The following is a 13,345-nucleotide window of genomic DNA, read 5'->3' on the forward strand; positions in this document are numbered from 1 at the left end:
CTAATCTGGAGAACCGGGTTTGATTCCCCACTCCTCTGCTTGCGTCAGTCACAGCTCTCTCAGAACTCTCTCAGCCCCATCCACCTCACAGGGTGATTGTTGTGAGGATAATAATAACACACTTTGTAAACTGCTCTGAGTGGGAGTGCAAATAGTTCATGAAAAACCATTCCCTCCATACATTCAGCAATGGACTGAACCAGATTGTTTTTTTCCCAGTAAACACATTTCCTTTCACAAGTTTGTTTTGAAATATGTTTCCTGCATTTCATTTTAAGCCAACATGTCACTGATAGAGATGGGCACGAACAGCAAAACGAACACACACAAAAAAGCCACAAACCGCCCAATCTGCTGTTTGCGAACAAGCTGTTAGTGAGGCCCCATTCTAAACGAACAGGTGGTCATTGCAAGCCTCATTCGTTGCTGTTCGTCAAGCCAGACAGTCTGGCACCTGCAATCAATTCCCTTGGCAACTTAGACAGAGCCTGAACTCTGTCTGAACTCCTGCTGTTGCCCTGGAAACCCCAATCTAAGCCCAATTTCGCTTGATAGTCAGGTCTTCCTTTCAAGTGTGGAGCTCCAACAAGGGATCAAAGACCAGGGGGGGGGGGGCTCCCAGTTCTGACTTTGCAGACAGTGGAGAGACAGTTGCTGTTGGCATTTTGATAGAGAGAGCACATTGGAGCTTGAATTTTCTTTGTGTGTGGTGGGATAGGGATCTACCCCATCAAGTTCCAGGGCTTCTGCCAGGCTCTGGGGCCAAGCTATTATTTATTATTGGTACCTTTCCTGGTGCCTGCTCAGGTCAGGTTTCTAGGAGTGGTGCAGTAGGGATCTTGACTCGGATGATGGCTGGAGGAGAGCCTGCTGGCCCCAACGAACAGCCAACCACGAACATGTTCGTGAACAGAGCCACGTTCGTGAGTCCCTGTTTGTGGATGGCAATGAACAACAAACAACATGTTCCTTTTTTTTCTGTTCGTGCCCATCTGTAGTCACTGACATTTGTAAGACAAATACTACTAATTTCAATGTCAGAATTGCTCAAGTAAGTCATTGACACTGACCACTTTTTAATGGTTTTCAGTGATTGTTTCTCAGGCTGTGAATAGACATGGGGATTGTTTTTAACCTGATATCTATAGAACAAATCTAAAACAGAGTGAGCTGCTTCCAAAATTTTCCTAATCTCAATTTTCTGAATTTCTTCCTGGATTTTAGAGTCCAAATTTCTTCTTGTTTGTAAACTGCTACATATTAATAAATTTCTATTCTTCCATTTCCAAGTGTTATACAAAGCGCTGTGCATGTACAGTTTCTACCAAACTCCATTTTGCCACTGCAACAACCCTGTGAGGCTGAGCAATGATGACTGATTCAAGGTTGGCTAAGGAGCATCATAGCTGAGTGGAAATTTGAACCCAGGTTTTTCAGGTCCTATCCTGACACTCTAACTATACTATTTTCAATAGCAGAAGGAGCTTTCTCAGTAGTGGCATCTGTACTGTGGAATCCTCTTCCCACAGAGGGGCCCCAAGCTCCCAGTCTTCTAACAACAACAACATTCAATTTATATACTGCCCTTTAGGACAACTTAATGCCAACTTAGAGTGGCTTACAAAATGTGTTATTATTATCCTCACAACAATCACCCTGTGGGTGGGGCTGAGAGCTCTGGTGAGCTGCGACAGACCCAAGGTCACTCAGCTGGCTTCAAGCGGAGGAGTGGAGAATCAAACGCAGTTCTCCAGATTAGATTTTTGCCACTCTTAACCACTACACCAAACTGGCTCTGGTGTCTGGTAAAGACTTTTTATTCTCTTGGTCCTTTAAGATTCCATTAGCAGGTTTTAGATATCCCGTCCTTTGTTAATGTGTTAGACTGTGATTTTTGGCTAATTTTAACGCTTACACACGGATCTCTTGTCCTGCTAAATAGATTGATGCCTTTAAGAATAGTTTATTGTATTGCATTATATTTTTTAAAAAAAACCTGATTTCTATTTGGCTATTTAAAAAAAAACTGACTCTTCACATATTCTCATTCAGTATTTACATAAATAACCTTGGATATAGTTTTATTATAGAGATGTGGGGTCTGACAGTTTTCAAAAAGAGCAAGAGTCCAGTAGCTCATACCCTACCACCAATTTTGTTAGTCTTATAGGGGCTACTGAACTCTTGCTCTTTTCTACTGCTACAGACTAACACAGCTACCCATCTTGTTTTTAAAAAATAACCATGCTTATGTGCATTGCTAAAATCATGCATACAAGTGATCTTGTAGAATTGTACTAATAACACAGGAATCCTGGTGCCTGTGAGAGACTAAAATAATTTATTTCGACGTCATCTTCTGCAAGTTAGAGCTCATATCATCAGATACATGTAGGGAAGAATCCCAATCAGGTCTATTCAATGGAGTTTACTTCCAGGAAAGTGCTCTTAGGATTGCATTGGTAGAGTTGTACAAAGATTCTTTTTTGCACTGTGCATTGTGAACACCCAGAGACACATCTCCACATAGCCATAGAAAAGAATTGTGAGACAACTGTACATCACTTCCATTCTGCAGTCACTCCATTGGCTACCCATCAGTGACTGGGCTGAATTTAAGGTCATGATTATTACATTCAGGGCCCTCCATGGCCTAAGCCCCTCATGTCTGCGAAACCACCTGTCTCCCTATGTTCTGCCATGACAGCATCATTCATCTGAACAGAGCCTTCTGCAGATACCACCCTGTAGTTGGGCTACATCAACAATTGCCCATATACATGTTTTTTTTCTGTGGTAGCCCCCACCTTGTGGAATGGCTTGTCTGAGGAGGTCAGGAAACCTCCTGCTCTCCTGGGTTTCCACAAACTATGCAAGACTGAATTATTCAGGAGAGCTTTCTATTGAGATTATAAGGCTGTGTTGTAAGAAATAGCTCAAAGAAATACTTTAGTAAGAAACAGGAACTATAGACTAGGCTATTGGGTACTGTCTACTGATTTAGTTCCACTACTACTGGTTAGTTTGATGTTGCTGGTGTCATGTTAATTACTTACACTTTCATTCAGAAAAGTTTCATCAATGTGTTTTACTGGTTTTCAAATTTGCAGTTACCATACCCAAATGTCTCTGCTTTCATTGAATGTCCCAGCAGTTGATCATACTGTATTTTTGCTGGGAATGTCCTAGCTATTGATTATATTGTATTCATTAGCCCTGTGTAATCCTCCTTGGATCTCAGTAAGAAAGGCAGACAATAAATAAACAACAACAACATCCCATCAACACTACTTGTTTGTAGGGTTTTATTAATGCAAATTGTACATCTGAGAAGTTTAGAGACAATTTGTAGAGAACTGGCCCCTATCATGACTAGAGATGGGCACGAGCTGGAATACGACCTAAAAAAACTCACGAACCAGCCCAGTTCGTGGTTTGCAAACCAGTGGTTCATGGAAGCTCATTTCCACGAACTTCCACAAACTGGTCTACTTGTTCATTTGGTTCGTATTAAAAGCAGTTTAAATGGCCATTTCCCCAAGGAAACGGTCATTTAAACTTTTCCTGCCCCTTGCAAGTGGCAGGGCTCTTTAAACTATCAGCTGGCAGGTGGCTGGGGGGATCCCCTTTCCTGCCCCTTGCAAGTGGCAGGGCCCTTTAAACACCCAAACCCCACTCCAGCCACCCCCCCCCCCCAGCCCCAGCCGCATACTTACCTTGTTTGGTGGCTCCATGGCAGCGGCCTCCTCCCCCTCCTCCCACGAAGGGCAGGAAGGCCGTTTTCAGCCTCCTCTGCCACTGCATGGGCCCGCGCAGCGGTGGAGGAGGCCAAAAATGTCCTCTCCCCCCTCACAAGAGGAGGGGGAGGAGGCTGCGGGCCAGCAGAGCTGCTGGAGCCGTGAATCAAGGTAAATGTGGGGCTGGGGCTGGGTGGAGGCTGAGGCTGGGGTTTGTGGGTTTAAAGGGCTCTGTAACTTGCAAGTCGCAGGGAAGGGCCCTTTAAACAATCAAATGCTCCTTCCCTGCTGCTAAGCAGCTGGAAAGGGACATTTAAACCCCACAAATCACAAACCATGAACTGGTTTGCTAACTTGCCCCAGTACGTTGGAGTTCATGGTTCATGGAAACCCACGAACCGCATGGGGTTTTTTTTTTTTTTTTTATGGCTCGTGCCCATTTCTAATCATGACCTGTCACTTCCGCGTCATGCCGGAAATGACATCATTTGCTGGTGCCATTGTTGGGAGTGTGTGCACTTTAGAGGCCTGCCTCCCCCATTTCCCAGTGCCTTCCCCCCTTCCAAACCAGGTGAGTGGTGGCAAGAAGTGGTCGCTGGGGGTGTGGAATCCCCCACCCCAAGCAGGGTGGTGGTAGCCCTGGCACAATGTGCAGTAGCGACTATGAAAGCTACAGATGCAGGTTTGTGGATAACACTTGAGCATTATGATCTAATTCTGTAGCATTTTGCACCCCAAATTCTCAAATCTCCAAGTACTCCTTAATTATAGTGCATGTGGTATCTCGTAGGAAATTCCAGAAGAATAAAAGACCAAGGAGATTTGCTTATTCCTAGAACTGCTCTGTTTCTTTTGGATAGAACAGGGTTGAAATTTCCTGAGAAACTTTTATTTTCCAGTATTTCCCTTCATTTTGCAGCTTGTGAGAAGCCTTTATAGCTAGCCCAAAACTGTTAATTTGAAGAAAGGACTCTGGTATGGAGGCCTAGGCAAGGCAGGCCATCACTTCTCTGCTCTTTCCCAATTATATGCCATGTTGACATCTCAAGCCCTGAGTTTTGTTGGGCAAAAGGGAATAAGAGAGTTGTGATTAACTTAACTAGCCCCTGGCTATTATTGTTTTTGAAAAGGGAAATAAATTAGTTGAAAATGAAGGCAGTTAGAAAAAAATGAATCATTAAATGGAATTCCAGAGTATCTCACTTCAAAGTGTAGTCTGCTGGTTATATTGGCACATCCCCCAGCCCCCAGGTCACTATTTCTCACCAGCTATAGAATATTAATGGAACATATCACCTTATGTTCAGTACACTTATCAATAAACATATTTATTTAAAACATTGTTATGCCACCTTTCCATCCAAATAGTCCTTGATTTGCCCACGGTGGCAAACAAAAACGTTAAAACATTAAAATATTAAATCAGGAATTAAAATAATTCAATAAATACATATAAACACATGACTCATAATCAAAACCAGGGAGAAAGGCCAATAACAGTTATTGATGGAATGCTATAAGAAACCAAAAGTCTTCACCTGAAAGTGGAAGCCACCAACAGAGGGGAACAGAACCTGCCTGGGGAGGGAGTTCCAAAGTTGTGGCACAACCAAGAAGGCACTTTTTTGGGTTGCCACCCATCTAGCCTCAGATGGGAGGAGGCATCCAAAGCAGGGCCTCTGAAGATTCCCTTGTGCATATACAAACCTCTAGAGTAGAGGTGGGCACGGACTGGGAAAAACCTGTGGGCCGTATGTCTGTGGCATTTCACAGACCATGATCCATGAACTTTTTACGGTCCAGCGCCAGTTTGTGAATTGACTGGCTCGTTGGGCCGGGCCGGCTCTGGGAGCACTTTAACCCTCCCCTTGCTCCAGCTGACTGGTGAGCCACCACTCAGCTGGAGCAAGGGTTGGGATTTAAATGTTAAAGCACTCCCAGCCCACCAGTCAGTAGGAGCAAGGGGGGATTTAAATGTTAAAGTGTTCCTGGTGCTGCTTGCACTCCAGACTGCCAGTCAGCTGGAGCAAGAGTAGGGATTTAAACGTTAAACAGTTCCCGGCACCGCTTGCCAGTGGGGCTCGAAGGCTTTAATGGACCATGGACCAACGGACCAACAAAAAGTCTATGGGGTCCATGGAAAATGGGCATTTCACGACCTACCAGTTCGTGAATGCCAAACTGGCCTGTTGTGTTAAAGTTTGGTCCATTTTCCGGTCTGTGCCCACCTCTACTCTAGAGGTCCAACTAATGGGGACTTGTGGATTTATCACAGAGAGAGAGAGAGAGAGAAGGGAGGGGGAAATGAGTGGGAAAATGGACAACAATGGGAAATGTCCTCAGATAGGTCTCAGACACTGATAGAACTAGGTGGCTAGGGTGTAAGCACCTACAGAGAGGAAAGATTAGTTTAGGTATCATGTGATAGTCTGGTTAGGTTACCTCAGAGAAATAATGTGTTAATGACTTGTGAGGGGATTGAGGGTAAAATCTTGAGAGACAAGCTAACACTCTTTCAAGAATCTGAGATTCTTGGGTTTAGCGAGTGATTCCAAGTAAAATCCATTCCCCCCCCTCTCCAGCTGAAACAGCCTGTCATTTTTGTAAGTGTGTAACCCTTCTAAAGTATAGCTTTGACTCCCCTTAGCTGTAAATAGTTACTATGTTGGTACACTCCTTCATTTCACTTCACTTGCCCAGCCAACCATTTTTTATAAGCTGTTCTAAAGAAAAGACAATAAATTTATTCTTGTGTTGTTGAAAGGAAGTATCAGGTTGAAACACTTAAGGAAACAGGAGGGGGGAAAGGAATAGAAATTATTTCAGATACTCTGCTTTTGCTCCCTCCTTTCCCAAATGTCCCATCTGTAACTGCAGCAACGTTATACAGCACTGTTATTTTCATATTCAGTTTTATTGACCAGTTTCCAACAAGCCAAAACTGAAACTGCTTGATCACTGCCATGGATGGGGAGAAACCACTTTGCCTTCTCACACATTCAAAATACATTTATTGTTCTCACCAAATGCATAACTGAATCCTTGTGTATCACATATTATCCTCTGCAAACATGATTTTGCACCATCTTACATGTCTAGTAAAGCCATAGAGTTTATCATAAGAGTTTCTGGTAATTTTTAGAGCTACCCATTGTTACTTCCAGGTTGTACCTGGAAATGATGTAGTGATGTCAGTGACATTACCAATGCCACATGCCCCCTATGTTCCTGCCTCCAAACCCTATGCAAGGTGGCTCCCACTAGCAGGCCCAGACACAGTAGCACAGTACCCGCCACTATCAGGGCTTGGGCTAGTTGCCTAGTGACTGATGCCACCAAGGCTGGGTCCAGTTGTACATTGGCTACTGGTGCTACTGCAGTGGTCCAGTAGCATGATGGGCCATTTAGTGAGTGTTCAGATGTTGCCACTGGGCCTGTCTCAAGAGAATTCCTCTCCATCAGGGACATGATAGGGGATGGGCATGGGTTTCTTTACAGAGCTGTTTTGGTGTCCAAGTCCTTGTTCTACCTCCCCCCCCCCCCATTCTGTTTTACATTACAGAATTCATACCTTCAATGTGAGTTTGATATAGATGAGAGACTTACTGGTGTGTGTGTGTGGGCTCTCTGGTGATGCAATGATGTTACTTCCAGGTTGCACCAGAAGTAATGTCACTGTGTTATCAGCCATTTCCTCTCCATTTCTCCCCCACCAGCCCACCAAGCAGTGATGATGAAGAGCACTGTTGGTGGGAAGTCTCCTGCCAGTCTGGAAAACCTGGCAAAAGTATTTGGAAAGCTCAGCAATATTGTTACAGTTGACTAGCAATCTCTATAATGGAAAGTGAGTACTCAGCAAGCATTCTTAAAGGAACATGCATTGCTTTTATTATTTTGGGGAGGGTTTGTTTTAGATTTCAGATTCTTTTGGAAACTTGATACCTCCAGATATGTAGAGAACCGCCCCCCTTCAATATCTACCCATAGCTCCATGTTGTGGATCTCTTGATCCAATCTCTATGGCCTTGTTTGGAATAAGATATATGATAGCAAGTCTAGACAAAATTAGCACTGCTGTGTAAGAGATCAAGAAACCTACAAGAAAATCTAGTCAATGAGGAAGCATTTAGCTAACAAGAATTACCCATTTCCAATTGTGTCTTTATCTAGCATTTTATTTGTGGTCTATCCTTCTGTGCCCAACTCACCATGGCTCTATGATTCTCTGGATCTTCACATTGGGCTAAATTATGCATTTAAATTGGAAAAGAAATTAGGACATACTATTCTTTCTAGCTCCTCTTTTAAATGATAAAAGTCTATAAAAAGCAATCCTGTATACCACATTATCTTTAATATGCAGCATGTTAAGAGAGATGGCTTCTCAATGCTCCAAAACATTATCCTTTCAAAACGGGGACACAGTCTGGCTGAATTTCTCCAAATTACATTGTCGGTGAAGGATGTCTTGTGCGAGACACTTAGATCTTGACAAATGAAGCAAGGCAGTCATTAGCAGAATGTTTTTTTTCCCCATTGTGAGTGAAATATGAAATGAGAGTATCTAACTAATATGAAATTATTCAGCAGTGGAGGAAAAGCTTTAATAGGACCTTGTGCATGTTAGTAAGAAATTACTAGTCCACACATCACTTTTTTTTGTCTCCATTAAAATTATTTAATCTGATATGGAAATACTTTATAACTTGCGATGGGTTTTAACTTAACACCACACTCTTTCATTAAGTGTGACAATAACTCCACCAAATTAGAGTCAAGGATGAGCAAATTTCTAAAGTTCTGCTACTTTTCGCTTTAAGAAGTTTTGCTCTGCACAGCAGTCAATTCCTATTCAGTTCTGGTTTAACTAAGAGAATGTCTAATATTCATTCCAGGATCAGGACTCGCACAGCTTGCCATAACTTCAATTTCCTTTCATTCAATTTGATCTAGCAGAAAAACTCACAGAAGAAGTTGACAGAACAGATCTTTTCCTGCCTCCCCCTCCTCCAAGAAGCCTGTCCTTTGTCCCATATATGAGAAACATATATATGAGAAACAGAGGAGCTTCACAAACAGTATGTGCTTCAGTGAATTTTGGCTCAGTGCAGGCTTCTGCTTTGCCTGCAGAAGAAGATCCCAGGTTAAATTTCTGGTATCTCTAGCTAGATAGACTAGAAAGACTTCTTCCTGAGACCTGCCAATCAGAGTAAACAATATTGCTCTGGATAGACCATTGGTCTGACTTAATGGAAGACAACTTCATATGTTGAGGATAAAACACTGTTAGCATTGTATGTGAACAGAGGCCACAAAAATCTGCTCCAGCAACCCAAAATGGTGCATACAAATGTTTTACAAGGTAGGGATTGGATGAAGGGAAAGGAAATATTCAACCATTTGCACAGACTAAGGGGGGGTGAACAATTGAGCAACTTGGAGATGGGGCAGAAAGTGTGATTTGGCAGGGTGGAGAGGAAGAAGGAAATGAGATGATTTGGTGCATGGACAAGTGGGGGAAATAGAATCAGAACAAGAGGAGAAGAAGTAGGAGTCAGTGAAAGGCACGGGGTCTCCCGTTCTCAAGAACCCCTCTTGTTACATACATACGCACACGTGACACAAACTGAACATATAAATAACAAATGGAGCATATACCTAATCCATATAACACGTGTACACAGTACAAATGAATATACAAAACCAATCGTCAGAACTAGAGACTAACACTGTCACTGAAATACCCAGCTTTATCCAGCTTTCAAAGCAGTTGGAAGAAACTTTCTGACCTTGAGTTTTGTGTATGCTTCCCATAGCTAAATGTATTCAAAGACCTTAGATGTTTTCTTGAAAGACTGGTCCAATAAGAGCTGTCAAACCTAATATTCTAGTTCAGTGTAATTAATAATTACACCAGTATCAAGGCTTTGATTTCTGTGAACATCACAGTATGATATATCGAACTATGAACTATGCAGTGTTTTTTTCTTGGCTCAATTCCAGATTTTTAATGTTTCTACAAAAAGCCACTGAAATCCAACAACTTACCCTACAACTTATTCAGTCAATCAAATGCCTTGTTCAAGTAACTAGATTTTTGCTGGTTAATTGATTATTATGCTTTTTAATACTACATAAGGAAGAATATTTCAAACCTCCTTAAATTATTATAAAATAGTGCCCAGTTACAGAAATTTAACTTACTTGAAGATTTGTGGGCCCATACTGACTTATTGTATGTAGCTTATAAGAGGTTACAGTCTGACAAGGGGGGAAATGTTTGAATATATAATCGAATATATAATTGCTAAAATAGTTTGTAGATATGGAAACATTGATAAAGCTAGGGATAAGTAGAGAGCATTGCTATATTAATCAGTTACATAAAGAGATAAGATGAAATAGTGTAGTAATAATGGAATGAGTTTTTCCTTTTTGATTATTAATTTTTATTACTAAGAGTGGGGAAGGAGGTGGGAGGTGCTAAGTATGTGTAGTACAGAGGAATAATATATAGTAATGGGACTTAACAGTTGCAATATTTATTGCTATATGGATAAATATTGAAAAAGATTAAGTTTTTGTGCACTCTGTATTCTAAGAATTTGTGTAGCGATAAGTCACAACATCTTCTTGACCTTATTAACTTTTCCCTCCCCCCTTCTTTCTTTTTGTATCCCTGTTTTTTACTTTGATAAAATTATGTATATATATATAATCTTTTAAATATAATCTTTATATATATATATATATATATATATATATATATATATATATATATATATATATGTATGTATGTATAAAGATTATATAAAAACGATTTGTGGGCCTTAAGATAAGAAGGCTTCAAGGAAGCCTCAACCATATAGGAGACTCCAAAATCTAATTCATACTGGCCTGAGCTCCCCGTGCAATGGCCTCTTGGGACTTGACAAGAATTGCACATCAGTATAATTTATATTAACCGATAGCTCCGTATGGAATAGAATTGGATACACGTCCATAATCCATCATGGACAGTCTTATGGAATGCCATGCATCTTCTTGCAGTCTACTATTGTTGCATAATGGTCAAGCTCAAAATAGGCAGATGCTTGTTCATAGGCAGATGCTTGTTCATATCTTTGGTGTCCCTCCATGTTCCTTGAACTGTGAGTCTGCTAAAGGTCTAGCATGCTATCAGAGGCTATCAAATGAGAACTACCATCTACAGAGAAACACGACAGGCAGATTGGAAACTGAAGGTTGTGTCTAATAATTAAATAAATAGTTTCTTGCCAGATTGTTGGTGTGGTTGGAGAATGTCATGCAAAAAGAACTTCTAGACAGAACTTGCTCAGGTGGTTCTACAGTACTGACAAGTCAGGAATAGACATGGGCACGAACTGCATTATGAACCAAAAAAACCCATGAACCACCCAATCAACAGTTTGTGATGCAGCGGTTCGTGAGCATCCATGGCCAATGAACCAGCATTTGTTAGAGGCGCGGTTCGGTGCGTTCTTCTGTGGAGGGGGAGGGGGTGTTCTGTAGCCATGGGCACTCCAATCTCATCCCTGCAAACCCTGATAGGCAGCTCTGACTGCCAACCACAGACCTCCTGTGTTGCTCAATGGGACCTCAGCTTATAAAAAGCAGTCGGCTACCAGGCTGGGTTTCACTTTCAGCGAGCAGTGGAGTGTGACAGAGCTGTTGCTTGCTACTTGCTAGCCTTTGGGGAGAGAGACAGAGAGAGTTTAAATGGAGCTTGGATCCCTATTGCAATCTTAACCAAACTTGGATAATGGCTGGAGAAGAGTTTGTTAAACACTCCCCGGGAATATGGGCTCTCTAATTCTAACGGGGGCTGTTGTGATGCCCACAAACCTCGAACCGGTTCAGCGACGGGAAAAGTTCATTGTGGTTCGCTGGTTTGGGTTTGTCGTCGGCACTGAACCACGAACCGCCGGTTTGTTAATTTTTTTTGGTTTGTGCCCATGTCTAGTCAGGAATTTTATTGTCATCTATCTAAATTTAATGATCATTACTTTATGCCCATTGACTCTTGCATCCATGATTCTCTTTAACCAGCTGTAACATCCCTGCCTTTTCAAAGCAAAGACGTTGCATGCATTATGTATAACGTTCCAAAAATCAAGCAGATACATAAAGTTCTCATATACTTCTGGTTTACTCTGGAAATGGAGATATCATTAATAAGATTGCCCTGTCTGAAACAAACAGAGTCTGTCTTAATTAGCAACAGCCCATCTGTTTTGAGCACAACAGCCTTTAACATCACACAAGGTCAAGAGCTTTTGGAGAGCTTAATTTTGGAGAGCAGCAAACATCAAGGCTAAGCAAGATAATTGCAGAGGTGGGCTCTTGCCAATGTTATTAATTAAATGTGTTATAGTCCCATTGGAATGAAAGGCAGGTGTAGTCCTTTGATTTTTTCAATAATGATGGCTTTTTTTTTTGACAAGGCTAACATGAAGGGCATAGAGCATTATCAGGAGATATGTGAAACAACCGCCTTAATCGCATTGAAGAGATTATGCCCAGGTCAAAGGAACCCTTTTTGGAACCCTATCTTGACCTTCTCTGGTGGCAAGTCAAAACGTAAGCGGAATAAATAATTATAACACAGCAAATACAGAGGTCCTAGGCTGGTCTTGTCCCTTATTTTATATACAAAGTGGACATTCAGATTAGGAATGCCCCATTAAAATTTATTAATCAAAGTCTGTTCCAAACTGTGGACATTTGTAAAAATTTGCTCCAAATCTGGAAATATTCCAATATTCAAGAGTCAGAGGCTGACTACATTCTGAAGGCTTAAAAGCCTTCAGTTCTTAAGAGGGGGGATCATTTTTTGCTGATCCCACCACACAAACTGTTTCTTCTTACTACAGTGTATTCAGGGGTCTGTTGACCACCCAGGAACAAAATGGGGGATAGTGAGCTACATCGGCGGGATTACCCCCTCTGCTTACGAGAATGCAAGTACCCTTCAGTCTTTAAAACTGTATCTGGATACAGGATATCAGTATTTCAATCTAATAGTTATTCTGATGCCTCACTGTCTGGTTTAGTTGTGTATGGAACACTAATGGTTTCCTGTATCTGCCTGAAATTTGGGATGGAGGATTCTATCTGTGATAGGTACAGTTCCTCAGAATGTCATCCCAATTAATTTAGCAAGAGAAGTTACACTTGAAAACATGTTTCTAATGTAAAAGAACTATTGGTTTCATTTCCTAATCTGAAAAGCTTTAATTCCAATAAAATAGAATCAGACTCGAGTGTTCAAGATTTTCATATGAGACTTCATGGGTTCTAAAACGTCTTTAAATCAAACTGCATATATATGCTGCTGTTGTAGTGGTCTTTATACATTCTGGAAATGTAAGCCAGAAATATAGCAGAAAACAAATGAACTGATGTTACTCTGCAATCAAGAGAAGGTAAATTTGGAACTGCTAGATCCAGCAGGAAACTTTGATGTGAACATAATTCAAATATGCAACTTCTTTGCTTTTACTGTTAAAGTAAGTCTCTACCTACCCAATCCTCTGTTTTTTAATGAATGGGGTAGACATGTGAACAATATAGCTTCAACATATAGC

Source organism: Eublepharis macularius, chromosome 13, assembly GCF_028583425.1.
Source record: "Eublepharis macularius isolate TG4126 chromosome 13, MPM_Emac_v1.0, whole genome shotgun sequence".
Lineage (NCBI taxonomy): Eukaryota > Metazoa > Chordata > Lepidosauria > Squamata > Eublepharidae > Eublepharis > Eublepharis macularius.